The sequence below is a fragment of the Tamandua tetradactyla genome, chromosome 1 (genome assembly GCF_023851605.1).
Source record: "Tamandua tetradactyla isolate mTamTet1 chromosome 1, mTamTet1.pri, whole genome shotgun sequence".
Classification (NCBI taxonomy): Eukaryota; Metazoa; Chordata; class Mammalia; order Pilosa; family Myrmecophagidae; genus Tamandua; species Tamandua tetradactyla.
In genome coordinates, this window is record NC_135327.1 from 175,908,549 (window position 1) to 175,924,189 (window position 15,641).

The following is a 15,641-nucleotide window of genomic DNA, read 5'->3' on the forward strand; positions in this document are numbered from 1 at the left end:
ATAAATTTGCTTTAGTGTATTATGTTGGAAGCAGTGATTTTTCTCCAGAATGGATTTGGGTGACTGGTGTACAGATTGATAGCCATGTGATATGTTAAGCTGGTAGACATTTTGTAGCATGTACAGAGGCTGTTTTTTTTCCTGTTTTTTCCCCATTCTCTCCTACCTTTAAGACTTATGCAAATATTTAAAATTTTCCTTTAAAACATTGTACAAACAATACCTGGAAACCATTACTGTCAGCCATTGCATAGCTGGTTAGATTTTGATTATTGCTTGATAAAACACTGAGGCATCCATCCATCCATTTCATTCTTTGAAACTTTTACTCAGTTCCTAATGTATTCCAAATGCTATGCCAGTCACTAAAAGATGTAAGAGTGATTGTCACAATCCCTGCTTTCAAGTAATGTACAAACTGATGGATTAGGCACCCTAATCGAAGATGTTTTTTTTCTCTCTCAGCTCTGTGTTCAAAGCACAGAACTTTACCTCTTTTCTTTTCTTCCTTCCTTCCTTTTTTTTTTTTTTTTTATGTTCTATTGCACCTTGACTCCTCCTAGGAAATAATTGATTATATTTTGTGGGAACAAAATATTTGTCATAAATCAATAAAGGATATCTTTGCTAGTGCAAATCATTAGAACATAATTATCTATATCATTTTTTATAGTCTTAGCAACTCTTATCTTTCTCTCTATACTCTAAGTGTATGGTTTATATAAAAGACACCTGCCCCAGGACAGGAAACACAGGAGCCAGGTAAGCTGGCATGCTGCTTTTATAATCTGCTTACCACAGTGGCAGTCATGTGGGGAATGATGAGTGACACTTCCATCCATCATTTGCCCTTTTCCAAATGCTTCTGAAACTTAAACCTCCCAAGTCCTCAGAGAGTATAGGTTGCTATTTGTTTATTTTACAGACAGGGAAATTGAGGCATTGAGAACATAAGTGGGTAGATAAATAAGTTATGGACCCTGCTGGGAAACATCGGCTAATTTTTATTGAGTGTCTGTGGAATATAATACTCTCATAAGCCCTGTACAGTATATTTTGTTTCTAGGTCTCCCCTTCAAATGCCTGAAAAATATTCCCTGGAAGACACTGGCTTCAATTTACTTTTTGTGCTCACAGAAAGCTGTTATTATCTTGTTGCACATTTTACTTTTTACATTTACATTTTATAAGAACATTTTACCTTTTACTTTTGCTCTGTAAGACTCAGAATGAACACTAGTTATATTTCCAAGTTCCAGGCCTTTCCAAGTTCAATCACTCAGCTTAAAAAAAAAACAACTGAACACTATAACTTATCAATACTATGCTAGGAATTAAGAAACTGTTCTTGTTCCCAAAGAACCCTATTCCTGTAAATCCTTTATAGTACCATAAAAATGTGATATACTTCTTTTTTGTTTTTAAAACAACTTTATTGCAGGACTTTTCAGAGCCCGTAATATACAAGGTGCATTGTCGATTTCATTGTCAAATAGCATATGCAGTAATTTCTGAGCTTATTTCAATAATAAACGTGTTATTCTTAGAGTGTATCTGGGGTTTAGTGCTGTTCAGAACACACTTTGAAGAATTGATGACATAACCATTTTTCATCATCCACTTGCCAGACAGCATTGGAAGTGATCATAGGCAGACAGTCCAATTGGTCCAGAACAACTGTTGAGAATTTAATCTAGCCACTCTTTAAAGCTGCTTTTCTGCCCAAATTGAATAGCAGCCTACCGAAGAGAAACTAAATGCCTCCCCAACAGCTCACACTTACATGCTTTATCGGTTAAAGAGGTTTTCATGCTTGAAACTGACCAACTCTTAAAAGTTAACAATCACCAAGTCTAGGCCCCATATTCAACTCCAGGGGAAGTGGAGGTTAGTAAAGAGAGGTTTTAACTAGCAAAAACAGAGCCTGAAAAAGGACCAAGTCTCCTGACTCTTCCATTATACCACACTACGCCACAGATGATACCATATCAGAAGTTTTCTATTTCAAATACCTGGAACTGCAATGACCAGTGCATTTAGTGCAAATTCCAAAATGCCTTTTCAATAAAATGCTTTTTGCTATTTTCCCACAAAATAGCTGAATCAACCAGCTGTTATTCTTTTCTCATCTGCTACTTATCCCATCATAAGGTTTAGAGTGTTTTTACCTTAACAGCTGAGTTGTGTTTCAGCAATGGTGGGCAGCCTCTCCATTCTCCATGTACCACAGGCAAATATAGTGACTCACTGTTAAAATTTGATATACTACAGCAGCCCTGTATAGGTTATATTGTGAATAATTTTTTTCTGTCAAAGGAAGAGCAATAAATACAGGAGGGGAATAAAAACTGCTAAATGTTATGAATGGAAAATAAGTTATTAGAAGAGCTTACTTTTCTCATAAATGTGTTCCAGAAAGCCTGTAAGGGAAATAAAAAATGTATATATATTGTAGGGGAATAAAAATGTATATATATTGTATACCGTTTGGGTATTTTTAGGTCCTGTGTTCATGGTCATTTACCAGATTGCCAAATTCTGAGACACAGCACCACAATAAATAATTTTATACTTGTGAATAGATTATAGGCCATATATCTGGTTCATTTGTAAGTCATTTGTTTGGAACTCAGAATGTATTTGCTTACAGAAATAATTTTCTTTGGTAGAAGCATCCTCAGAACAATTTTATCCATAAAATATCTGTCTTACTTTAGCTTTCTCAAATTTAACTAAAATGTGAGTGTGTCCTGAGAATGTATATAGAGTTTGGCTTGAGATTCTAGGAACATACCTGTTCTTACTGGACTCTGGAAATGGAGTCAAAATCTCAGCAATTTTAGAATATAGGAAATAGAAGATGTGATCTCATTCAGACTTTTTATCTAAGAGATAAGAACGTCACCCTCAACATGTTGTAGTTGTGGTTACCAAGGCCTAGGGCAGGGGTTCCTTTTTGAGAGCATGGGATGGTAAGGGGCAGGGTCTCCAGGGGTCGGTGGTGTGAGGAGCAGGACTGGATCAGATGGCAGTTCTGGGGTGAGGCATGGGGAGGGGAGGAAATAATGGGGGTCTGTGGACAGGAGGGAATATGTAGGGCCCTTCTCCTTCAGTACCACATAATTGTTCTTTTATTGCCTCTCACTTTGTCTCCAGCTTCATCTACTTTCCCTTCCTAGTTACTAAGGCATTTAATTCCCTTTCTTTTAGCAAAAAGGCATTTCTTTCTCTTCCCTATCCTACCAGCAGCCCATCCAAACTGATCCCTCCCTCTTTCCTCAGCCCCCAACTAAAGAAGGCTTTGATTACAGGGAAGGGTTGAGGAACAAAACTGGTGTTGTCTCTGGTGGTTCCAGAGTCTGTAGTGGTCAAAGAGGAAGAGGAACAGGATGTTTCTGGCAGTGGGTGAGAAAGAGAAGTTTCTTTCGCATCCCACTGCTGTGGTGCGTACATGAAGAGGCTACCTGCATACTGGGCTGGATGGGAGCATCATAGTGTGGGGAGGCCCTGTGGAGGTGGGAGAGAAGTAGACCAGTGGTATTAGCGCGTGACTAAGCTAGGGCACCCTAGTGCACATGGGGGAAGAGGGTTGACAGGAAGCTTTCCGGGCTATTCTGATAGATCAGCATTTGTGATTAAGTGACAAATCCTAAAAAGTTTAATATGGAAAATTGAATTTTAGAAGCCAATTGATTAATACTCAAACTTCACAGAGAGTAATGGACCATAGTCATTAAATGCCTTAACAGTCTGAATCTTCTCAATATTTGTTTCATTTTATTCTATTGTTTTTGTTGTCATATTTTATTTATACTTTAAAAGACAGAAATTTGATGTAAAATGTATTTATGTATGTAGGGGTAAGAGGATGGTAGGAAAGAGAGAAGATAGATGGACTGAGATAAAATAAAATCCTTCACTGTACTCTGGGAAGAATGCTGTGAAAATCTCTTTGATTCACTTAAAGCTTCGTGAAGCGCCTTGTAAAAGCTTTCTGAGGAACACTTAAAAGGTCTGTAAAGAATGTAGCTTCTCTTATTGTATTTTATATCAAAACATTTATTTTCACAGCATTATTTTTTTTTACCTAATTTGGCTTTGTAGCCCTGGGATTGGGGGTAGGGCAGGAAGCTCTTTTACTTGTAAGACTGAAGTTACTGATGAAATTTTGGTAGATTTCCTAGAGATTAGTTATTTCAGCTTTTGGTAGTATAGATCCATAACAGGTTTTAATCATTACAGAGCATTAAAATTGCAAATAACTGGTGAGGATACTGTTTCTTTGTGATTTTAGTGTCTGGTTCAAAGGTTCATGTCTGCATCGCCAAATCAAATGCTGCCCTCGGTAGCTCTGTTAATTTACAGTGACTTGCTACAGTGCTTAAAGTTGTGCTTAGGATATTCTAGCCTTGTCAGCTTTGTGACTTTGGGCACATTATTCAATCTTCTGAATTTGTTTTCTCATCTGTAAAATGGGGAAAATAATACCTATCTTGTAGCCTTGTTCTAAGTGTTAAATCACATGACATATGTGAAAGGGCCTGGCACTTGCTACATCCCCAGTGGATGTTTGTTTTGTTTTAGTTTGATTCCATTTCTAACTGTGAGCTCTTGGCCTCTTGTTTACAAGCAGGCAGAGAAACAGCAGCAGCACTGTCTGGCTGGAGGTTGTTTGTCAGGCCATGTAAAGGCAACCTGCAAGACTACTTTTGCCTCGGTTTCAGGGTCAGGAGCCCGCAGAATTTCATTTTCATCTTCCTGGATTTCTTAATTCTGTGTCTTCGTTCTCACTGTGTATCTTGTTAGTGGGATGCTCTTCTGAATGTTTGCACCTGTATTTCTATAATTGTCAATGGTATATGCTTGATTTAGGTAATCCTTGCTGGTGGACTGAGGTGACGGGATCTGGAGAGCATTCTTCTTATACATCCGTCTGTTATACACAATACACAATAATACACTTTCTGTTTCTATTTAGCAAAAATTTATTTAGTCCCTACTTTGTGCCAAGCAATGACCAAAATAAAATCCCTGCTCTCGTGAAAATTACATTCTAGTGAGAGTCAGACAGTAAACAAATAGAAAGTACCTCAGATGTTTAACCGCCGTGAAGAAAAATAAAGTAGCATGAGGAGGAATGGGGATGGAAATTGTTTTATTTTCATTTATTTGTTTGTTTGTTTATGTTTGTATGTATTTTTCATACAGTTGTCCTTTATTGGTCACCAACATGCGAGATTCCGGGGACATAGCACTAAGTGACTGTTTCCACCTAATAATCAACTACATACCTTTTACCTGCCTCTTCCCACAGTGCTTCTCCCAACTCTAGATCCATGCAGATGAGGATTGTTTTAGTAGGTAACACAGATATGAAAAAGGACACGCTTAACTAAGTGGCAAGAAAGGTATGGAGATAGATTCCTCCCAAATACGGTAATAGCCCAGCAATTGCTACACCAGCTGCCCAGAACTTCACATCTACTCATTTACTCTTCCCTTTAATAAGACTAAGATTATCCCATTTTACAAGGGAGGGGAAACAAGTTTAAAGAGAATTAAACTTAGTTTAAAACTATTTGAAACTAACCCATGTGCTACAAAGCACTGTGAAATCCGTTTCAGTGTTACTTTTCCTCCTTTTAGGACTACCCAGACCAGTGTTCAGATCCGATGGGAAAGGGAGCCAGAGTGTAGGAAACTGTTTTAGATAGAGGGCTCAGGGAAAGTGCTCAAGCAAAGACTTGAATGAAGTTAGGAAATAAACCATCAGATATTTGGGGGAGAAAATAGTAAACACAAAGCCCTAAGACCTGCGTAGGTAAAATTAAGTGAACAAGGAAGGAAATGTGTCAAGGATGTGAGGTCAGAGAGATGCTGGGGGCAAAATTATTTAAAGCCTTTTAGATAGGAGGGTAAGGACTTTGGATTTTATCACAAATGGAGTAGGAAGCTATTGGAGAGTTGTTAATAGAGGAGTGTCCTAATCTGAGTGAATTCTTTTTTTTTCAAGAATTACTTTAGCTGTCATATGGAGAATATGCAGTAGGGAAGCAAAAGTAGTAGGAGGGAGCAGAAAACCATTTCAATAATAGCTTTCCATGGTGTGCTGTTTTTTCCTTGTTCTTTTCTCCCCTCATTCCTCTATTTTGAAAAGTTTAATTCATTGTTCCTCTGTATGCCCAGACTTGGATTTTTACTTGTTCTTAACACATAAACTTGCTTTGTCTTGCACTGCCCTAATTAGCCCTCATTTGGAATTTCTCCCATCCTTACAGACCTCTGACTTAATTTTGTGCACCTGGTTCTGCCTTATCTTCCGTTGTGTATTTGATAGACTGCTTCTCATAATCTCTGAGCTAATAGTTTATCTTGAAGTGAAAGGTCAAAAACAAGGAGACAACAGGCATGCTTTTCTTCTTTGTCATCTTTTATGTGTTGATTATGGCTCCTATGATAATCTTTTAAATTATGATTTTAACTAATTACAATAAAACTTTCGTTACTCATTTTTCTTGATCTTTATATCTGTATTTTACTATCATAATACTAAATGTCTATTATAATTGACACAGAATTCATTATTATTCCTATTATTACAAGTAATCACAGTTGTGTGGGAGTGTTGGGGCAGCACTGTTGTAAGGAGGGGCAGATGCAAGAGTGTATGGGATGCAATCTAAAAAACCCACAGTGGCTTGATGTAGAGAAGTCCAAGGGAGTTAAGGAACTGGTGGTGCTCTCAAGCCCTCCTAAGTTTAAATCTGTCAAGGAAAAATTATAGAGTTATAGCTTGCTTTAAATGATTAAAAATCACATAAGGAATGGGGGAAAGAAAATCTCTAGGGAATGGTAACTAGAAAGTCTTTTGTACTCAAAAGCTAAACTCAAAGCAATTGTATAAAACTCTAAAAACAAAGATGGAAACAAGAGTAGATTATATATAATGCAAAAGGCAGATGCACGTACATTCCCTGCCCAGTGGGCTTTTGATACAAGACAAGCTGATTAAGACAAAATGCACAGAATCAAGACATGTCTTGGGAGGAATAGGGTTGCTGGATTTGTTAGGCATTCATGCACTGAGTTTGTTTTGAATTACCTTATCATGCTAATTTTATTATTTTTAAAGTGTGGATTTTTGCACTCCTGTTACATGAAAATGACAAATTACTAAATGAGGTTTATATGTTTAACCTCATGATTTGGCTATATGTGGTTTATGTGTGTTCTAGTGTGCTTACCTTGTAATGTTTCTGTGTTGACCCAGCTGTTTTCCTCGATTGCTACCATATTACAATGAATGTTTTCAATGTATTTTTGGAGAGCCTATTAGTAGCATAGGCTTGATTTTAAAAACGTCTCCAGTTTACGAATACAGTTCATCTCTGTGAGTGAATTTAGCACTTTCATGCTATTTATTAACTCCACACCATAAAATGCAGTATAATAAATAATAGGTCCCTTGGGCTTGTAGTAAAACTCAGTGATCATCGTCTTAGCAGGAAGATGAGCAAAACTTGAGTGGAGAAATAATGATCAAAATTCACCATGCTCACTGGGGTGCCATTTATATACCTGAATCTAATAAAGGCAGAATTACAGTGCTTAATATTATGCCTAGTACTGGCATTTGAATGTAACGAGACTGGGGTAGGAAAGAGACTCACTAATATTAGAAATATCTTAGAAAATTATATCAACTCCAAATTCACAGTGCAATTAATAAAGTGATCTTTTAAAAGTATGGAATACTTAATTTTTTGTGCTACATAAATGTTAGGTTAAGGGTGGGCAACTGGCTCAATGACAGAGTTCTTGCCTGCCATGCCAGAGACCTGGGTTTGATTCCTGGAGCCTGCCCATGCCAAAAAAAAAAAAAAACATGATAAAAAAAGGTAAGATAAATGATAAATGTTAGGTTACTGTTTTTATGGAAAATCCTTCAACTTGTTCTCTTGTTGGTTTTTGAGGGGGCATTACATTGAAATCCCTCACTATCAATTCCATTAGAAGATTTTCAAGATGTCCTTAACTGTCAGCAAAGCATAATTAAAATACCTGTAAACCAGAGCCTTGTTGTGGTTATTGGTCAACAGAGCCATTCTGTTACCTCTTTATGAGTATTTGAAACTCTGTGTGTGAATGTATGCCTGATTATATTCAGGTTATTTTTACATTCTTTGTTTTATTTCTCTTCATCAGAAGTTTGTTCACTGAAATATGGGCAAATTTAAATTATTATCGAAGTCTGACAACATAAATGAGTGACTTAGACATAATTTGAGATTTATTCAAATTAATGGACTCATGTTCCATCTAAAAGGGCCAACCCATAGTCAGGTCCAGCAAATCATGGTCATCTAGAATATAATCCCAGTAGTGCCAAATTGTCTCAATTAAACACACGCGCATGCACACACACAAAGTCAGACCTCTTTGATTTTTATGTGAAATCTTGGTCTATTTAATTGTTAACTAACTTTTTAAAAATTAAATACTGTATTCCCATAGCAAATATGTCAGCACTCTGGTTTTGATTTGTAGGTTACCAGTTTGATCATTCTGGTATAAGTTCATGAAAGTGTTCATATAATCAATGCTCCTATTAAACTATTAGTTTGAAACAACTACTACAAAGTTGAACATTCCTCCCCTTTAATTCTCCCTTGCATATTTATCTCATGATACTTTCCTAGAGCTTTTCCTTAAAATTACATCACTCGAAATTTTAACATCTTTAAAAGAAGAGTACTGAATGAAATTAGGTATTGTGTATTGTTTTATTGTTTATCCTATAGTATTCGGGAGGATTCATGTTGGTCTGTCATTACAACCCCATGTTGTAAAGACTTTTTGTTTTCATAGTTCTATTTTTTTAAATTTATTTATTAATTAAAAAAATAAAATAAAACAACATGCATAATCAGTAATTCACAATATCATCACTTAGTTGCATATTCATCATTTCTTAGAACATTTGCATTAATTCAGAAAAAGAAATAAAACGAACACAGGAAAGAAAAAAAAAAAAGATTATACCTACCATACCCCTTACCCCTTGCTTTCATTGATCACTAGCATTTAAAATAAATTTATTTTAGCATTTGTTCCCCCTATTATTTATTTTTATTCCATATATTCTACTCCTTTGTTGACAAGGTAGATAAAAGGAGCATCAGACACAAGGTTTTCACAATCACACAGTCATATTGTGACAGCTGTGTCATTATTCAATCCTCCTCAAGAAACATCATAGTTCTATTTTAAGGATATGTTAACTTACCTTATGAAGGCTTTTTTTTTCTTAGTTCTATTTTAAGAATATGTTAACTTAACTTAAAAAACTCCAGGTTATTCATAGAAACCAGGGAGTATAATATGGAAACACTGTAGGCTGTGGTTCTGTAGCAAAAAGGAGTTGACTTTATTCTGGTAGAATCTCAGGGCCAATTTACTAGTTGGCTACATCTAGTGTAGACAAATCACTTTACTTTGTAAACTATTCAAAAGTCTGCTCTTTGTAGAGCAGACCTGATTCCTGATGGTCCTGCAAAGATGAATTAGCCCCAGACTGCATCTACAGATAAGGGGGTAGGGGTGGGGAACATTATCAAGTATCCCTCTTAGAGAGGCTTCAAAAAGTACCATTTTGATTTGGGTAGTTGGAAATTCAATAATAGTTCCTTTGTTAGCTTCAGGTATTAGGTTAAGATGATGAGATCTGCCTTTTTGTAATTTTTACCTCTAATATCTTCAACTCTGAATTCCCATAGCACTTTTTTGGTTATCTGACAATTGTTAGTGCCTACCTTGTGTATTATCTATGCTTGTACCATGGATATGTCAGTCAGGTCCAGCTGATGAAACTCTGTCAAGCAGTGGGGCTCAAGATCAGTAGGGCACAAGATGTGGCCATTTATTCATTTAAGACAATATTCATTCAGTGCCTACTATGTACCAATCACTGTTCTAGGTACTAGATGGCAGTCCTACTCTAACCGTAGGTCTTAATACCCTTTCTAGACTATATAGTCTATGAAAAGAGGATTTTTATATGATCACCTTTGTATTTTCTCCCTCATCTAGAACAGTAAATTAAATTTAGAATGGGTTCAAAATTACTTTTTAAATGATTAAAAGACTGATTTTGCCTGTTTTGGAGAGCAGCGTATAGTAGGTTTAATCCCTTTATGACAGTCATTAAATATTTTAGTCACATTAGCCTAATATCTGGCTGAATAATCCTGGTTCTTCAGCAGTTTCTTCTAAATACTTTGATTATCCTTTTTTGGTTCCTCTCTAGTAGATTTTTGCACCTGTTCATGTGTAGGAACAAAGTCCGAACACAATATTTGTCATGGGATCTGACCTAGACAAAATGGGGGGGGGGGGGGGGAGGCACCATACTTTCAGTGATTCATTTCTTTCCCCTAAGGCTAAATCAGAATACAGGGTAAAGGATGATGTGATCCATATTTTAAAACTTCAACTTCTGTGTGAGACCAAAGGAAGAGATGTTTATTTGGTATAAAATTTATATCTTGGGTAGTGTGTTTGTTACCTAATTTAACTTGTATGATCAGTTCTAGTTGAACACCGTAATTACATTGAATCTTGAATATGGCATGAGATCTTGTTGGTTCTTACAGGTTAGTGTGATGTCCCGATATATCCCAGAGTAAATCGGGCAGTAAATAAAAAAGTATTTTCAAAGTCTCCTTGGGGGACTGGGAAAAAGGTGAAAATATTCAGCTTCCCGTTTGGAAAATTCTACTATTCCTGCAAGCAGTAGGGACAACCAAATTAAAAAGCTGAGCCCTTGATCTTGGGGTTTGAACCTACGAAACGTATTCCTGTGAAGGAGAAGCTAAGCCTACTTATAATCACGCCTAAGAGTCACCCCCAGAGAATCTCTTTTATTGCTCAGGTACGTCTCTCTCTCATCCAGTTCAACAGGTGAACTCACTGCCCTTCCCACTGTGTGGGTCATGACTCCCAGGGGTGTAAATCTCCCTGGCAACATGGGACAGGACTCACAGGGAGTATTTGGGAATGACATCATGGGATTGAGAAAGCCTTCTTGACCAAAAGGGAGAAGAGAAATGAGACAAAATAAAGCTTCTGTGGCTGAGAGATTTCAAACAGAGTTGAGAGGTTATCCTGGAGGTTATTCTTATGCATTATATAGATATCCCTTTTTAATGGTATACTAGAGTGGCTAGAGGGAACTATCTTAAACTGTTGAACTATATTGCAGTAGCCTTGGTTCTTGAAGACAATTGTATAATGATACAGCTTTTACAGTATGACTGTGTGGTTCTGAAAACCTTGTGCTTGATGCTCCCTTTATCCAGGGTATGGGCAGATGAGTAAAATAAAATAAACAATGAGGGGGTGGGGAATAAAGGGCAAAAAGTTGGGTAGATTGAAATACTGGTGATCAGTGAGAGGGAGGGGTAAGGGGGTTGGGATATATGAATTTTTTCCTTTTTCTGGAGTGATGCAAATGTTCTAAAAATGATCATGGTGATGAACACACAACTATATGATGCTATTGTTAGCCATTGATTGTATACCATGTATAGACTGTATGTGTGTGAAGATTTCTCAATAAAAATATTTGTTTAAAAAATTAGGCCTATGAGTCAAAAAAAATTGTTTCCCTTAAGGCACTTTATTAAACACTCTTTCATTTTTCCCCAAGGTAGACGTACTATTCTATCATTTATTAAGTAAATAATGGGTAGTGTATATCTCTGTAGTATCTAAGTGTATATTCCCTTTAGCTATTTATTTTCATATTTTATTGATAACTTTCATCAATAGAAGACCATGATTAAGACTTTTTATTTACAATTAGTGGTTCTTATCATGTATATTATAAAAAGCTTTTTTAAAAAATCATATAAAATTAAGTGGAAGTACAGAAAACATTTGTACGTGTATATAAGTGTGAGATGAGAACAAAGGGATGAATCTCCAGGGTTGAAGTAGTTGCCTCCTTTGTTCTGTTTCTTTATCTTGCTTTTATGGATATTAACTGTTTTATCCTTTTAGAATATTAAACTTTTATTTTACCTTCCTATTTCCTATGCATCGTATAAAACCAACTGATTTGGTAATTCTTAACATCTCCCTTGTCTCTCATTTTTAAGTTCTAGAAAAAAGAATTAAAAGATTCTCTCTGACATCTTTGTTGTAGTTAAGATATATTGCTGTTTCTAGTGACAAATGATAAATCCCCGTGTCTTTGCCATTCCACAAGGCTTTTACCAAATCCGTGGGTCAAAGTGCTCTATCCAGGTAATTTACTGTTCTTGATTTGTTCCATGATTTCATCTTTAGATACTTCCATCTTTGTCAAGGCCATACTGATCTCCCCAAGGGATATCCAGTAGAATTTTTTATATGTCAAGTGTATTGTATGCATTTAAAAGACAAATGACTGCCATCCAAGTTATAAACCATTAAAAAAAAAATCTTCCAAAGCTGCAATTTGGAATTACATTGCCTGTTTTTTAAAATTTGGTTTGCTTTGGGGTTTTGTTTGGTTTTTACTTTTGCTTTTGCTTTCCTCTTATATTCCAGCTCCTTCATTCTTTAGTTTAATTTAGCAAGTAGTTCTTAAATTACTTTCAAATAATGCTGCTAAGCACCTGGAGGGTTATAAAGATAAGTGAAAATTCATTACTACCTTCTCTCTCCCCAAGGCCATTCAGCCAGCAATTGCTCTTAAATCCTTCCCCTTTCTACTAAATAACATCAGAAAGAAATACTGTTTTTTTCTTGTTAGTAGAAACTGAAGGGTTCTGTACATTTTGTTTGTTTCTTTCGTTGGTAGATATGTTTTAGAGAGCCTACATCACTTAATAAATTAGGATATTTATTGAACGTCCTGTTAGATATTCAACAGTGTAGTAAGGTTAAAATGTACCATTATTATTCTCTAAAAAATTATATTGATTATTTTTTCATAAGTCTCCATTCCCTCCAGTATTTATTGGTTGAGATTAAGAACAATTAAAAAAACAAAACAAGTACACTTTATGATATGTAAATTATATCTCAGAAAACCTGATTTTTTAAAGAAGAATAATCTAAAAGATCTTACCTAAATATATTGCCATATAGTATAAATGCAAATAGTCTTCTTTGGTTGAATATATTCCCATGCATAATAAAAAAAAAAATCATTTTCCTAGCACCAAAGATTGACTGCTTTATTCCACATACTAACTCCAGTTACATGAGGAAATCTTAGTCACAATTTGTAACGCTTATTTGGATAAGAACTTAAGCAAGTTTCAGTAATTCTGAATTTCCCACTTTGCTTATAAAACACAATGTGAGTACAGGATTACCCGCTTCATAGCTTATTATACTGGGTAGCTCCTTCACAGAGAAATAATTTAATGCAATTTACTCCCATGTTTCTCTCATGTTGACCCCTATATGAAAATAACTGATATCACAATGTTATGTTTATTTTGGAATTATTATATGTTCTTAGATGTCATATACCTGGTCTCATTCTCCTTTTGTTTTTTCCTCTTTTAAATTTTTACTGTTATTTAATCAGTCCAGCTCTTGATGGCTCCTACATTCTCTCTTTCTGCCTGTTGATCTCAGTTACTTCTTCCACTTACATATTTTATTTTACTTTTATGTAGTTCCGATTATTCTTTATATATTTAAACCAATCACATAATTTGTTTCATTAAAATAATTAAAGCCTATCACCCATTAATAATGTAGCCGTTAAAGGACCTTCAGTCTTTTGCTCAACATTCCCAGCGTTGGAAAATCAGGACCATGTTTTTACCCACCATTTCTATAACTGATGCTTCCCCTCCCATAATTTGCTCTTTTGGGAATGGACCATCATGCTCAAAGTGATTGAACCATTATGAAAACTTTAGTGATCTTGTTTTCATATCACACAGCCTTTTCCCCCTTATATCACCTTTATTCCAGCACATGCTTTCAAACTTATTTTCCTCCAAAGCAATTTTACTAATAATATATCCTTAATGAGGTAGTTCATAAGTTTAACCTCAGTATTATTGCTGTATAACTTTATGAAATTAAGTGTATCACTTTGTACATTTATGTGTATCATTTTGTACGTTTATGTGTACCACTGTGCATTTGTGTATCGCTTTATGAATTTATGTACTCTCAAAAATATGTAGAAAGCATGCCTTCTAAAAGATGTGAAACAAAATGTCTGCTTCATCTGTAGGTCCAGGGCTGCTGGTATTTCAGACCAAAGAAATCAGCTAAGGGTCAGACAGTAACTCCTGCCCTGCAAGTTCTGTTTCTGTTTCTGTACTTTTCCAGAATTTACAGCTTATTCCCATAGTAACTTCCACCCTGCTTGCTAGCCTATATAATCTGGAGACAGAGAATGTTTGGGGCTCAGACTTTGGACAGAGTCTGCCACAGCAATAAATAAAAGTTTTGTCCAGTTCTCAGAGGCCCTGGTGCTTTCTTGTGTGGTGCTCAGAGTTTCCCAACTTCACTCAAGCTCTCCATCTCCCAATTGATTGTCATCAGTTCTTTTCCCCACCCCACCCTATGCTGTCAGTATGTAAGACCTTTGAGATTTTCTGTCATGGAGGATGTCCATACAGAGCCACCTAAAGCAGAGCATTTGCCCTGATGTTCCAGGAGCTCCTACTATAGCTGCTGTAATACACCCTGGAGCTGACCCTGGGGAAAATTTTGTAGCTCCACTTGAATCTCACCTTCTCTACCTAAAATGTTGTTAACATTATATTAACTCTAACACTTTGTAATCACCTGTTCTTATTTGAGGCAGACCTTTTTTTCTCCTAGATTTTGCATTTTTTCACTTCACTGCATTCTATAGAATGTCAAAGCTGTAAGATTACCTGAAAATAGCCAGAGATGATAATGTAGGCAGTTCAACATCAATCTGTTAATTTGCTTATGATTAAGTTTGTGACTGAGGGAAATAAAGTTTAGATTTATTAACAAAACATAATAATATCTCAGTGTTAAGTAGTGTTTTTTTATCATGAAAATCTTTCATGCTTTTTATTGATTTTATTTAATGAATTTGAATTTTTGCTGTCTTCTAAGGAGCAACCTTTATTCTTCGGCATAATCCCTGTGAATTAGAGCCTAAAAATCGTTATCTTACATATGGATAACAAACAGATGTTCCTGCTTTATTCTCAGACAAGAGGGTGATTGATGGGTTTGGTATCAATTTCTGAACTGGAATAAATAAATTTTGTCTTAGCTTGAGGAAAAATAGTGATAACACAGGTCTTCTCTGCCAAACAATTCAGGTATATGAAACAAAACCCCCGCCCCCATCTTTCTTCATTTGCTTCTGCCCCAGGGTGAAATATTTCATATTCACCCTTAAAGTTGATTTAACAGTATGGCAAACATTTAAAAAAATATCTAGAATAAAAATACAGCACATTCTACTGAAATAGGTGGCCAGTTGTATATACCTGCCTGATCTGATGCATCCCTCACCTTACATAAATCTCCAGAAAAGCTATAGCATGGAAACACATTCCCCTGACACAACAGGATGTAAAATGGATATAAAACAATTACATTTTGCAGCTCTCAGAGCAGTCTCAGGAATACTGACCTTT

The 15,641-nt window shown here is 35.8% G+C and overlaps 1 protein-coding gene and 1 non-coding gene across 3 annotated transcripts in view; one reads left to right on the top strand and one right to left on the bottom strand.

Annotated features, from left to right (window-relative positions):
* EXOC4 (exocyst complex component 4) overlaps positions 1–15,641 on the top strand; it is a 970,332-nt gene that overhangs the window by 496,999 nt on the left and 457,692 nt on the right. The window lies entirely within an intron of this gene.
* Positions 5,574–5,695, bottom strand: LOC143653724 (small nucleolar RNA SNORA61). Its single transcript, XR_013161497.1, has one exon. It is a non-coding gene; the product is annotated as a small nucleolar RNA SNORA61 (small nucleolar RNA).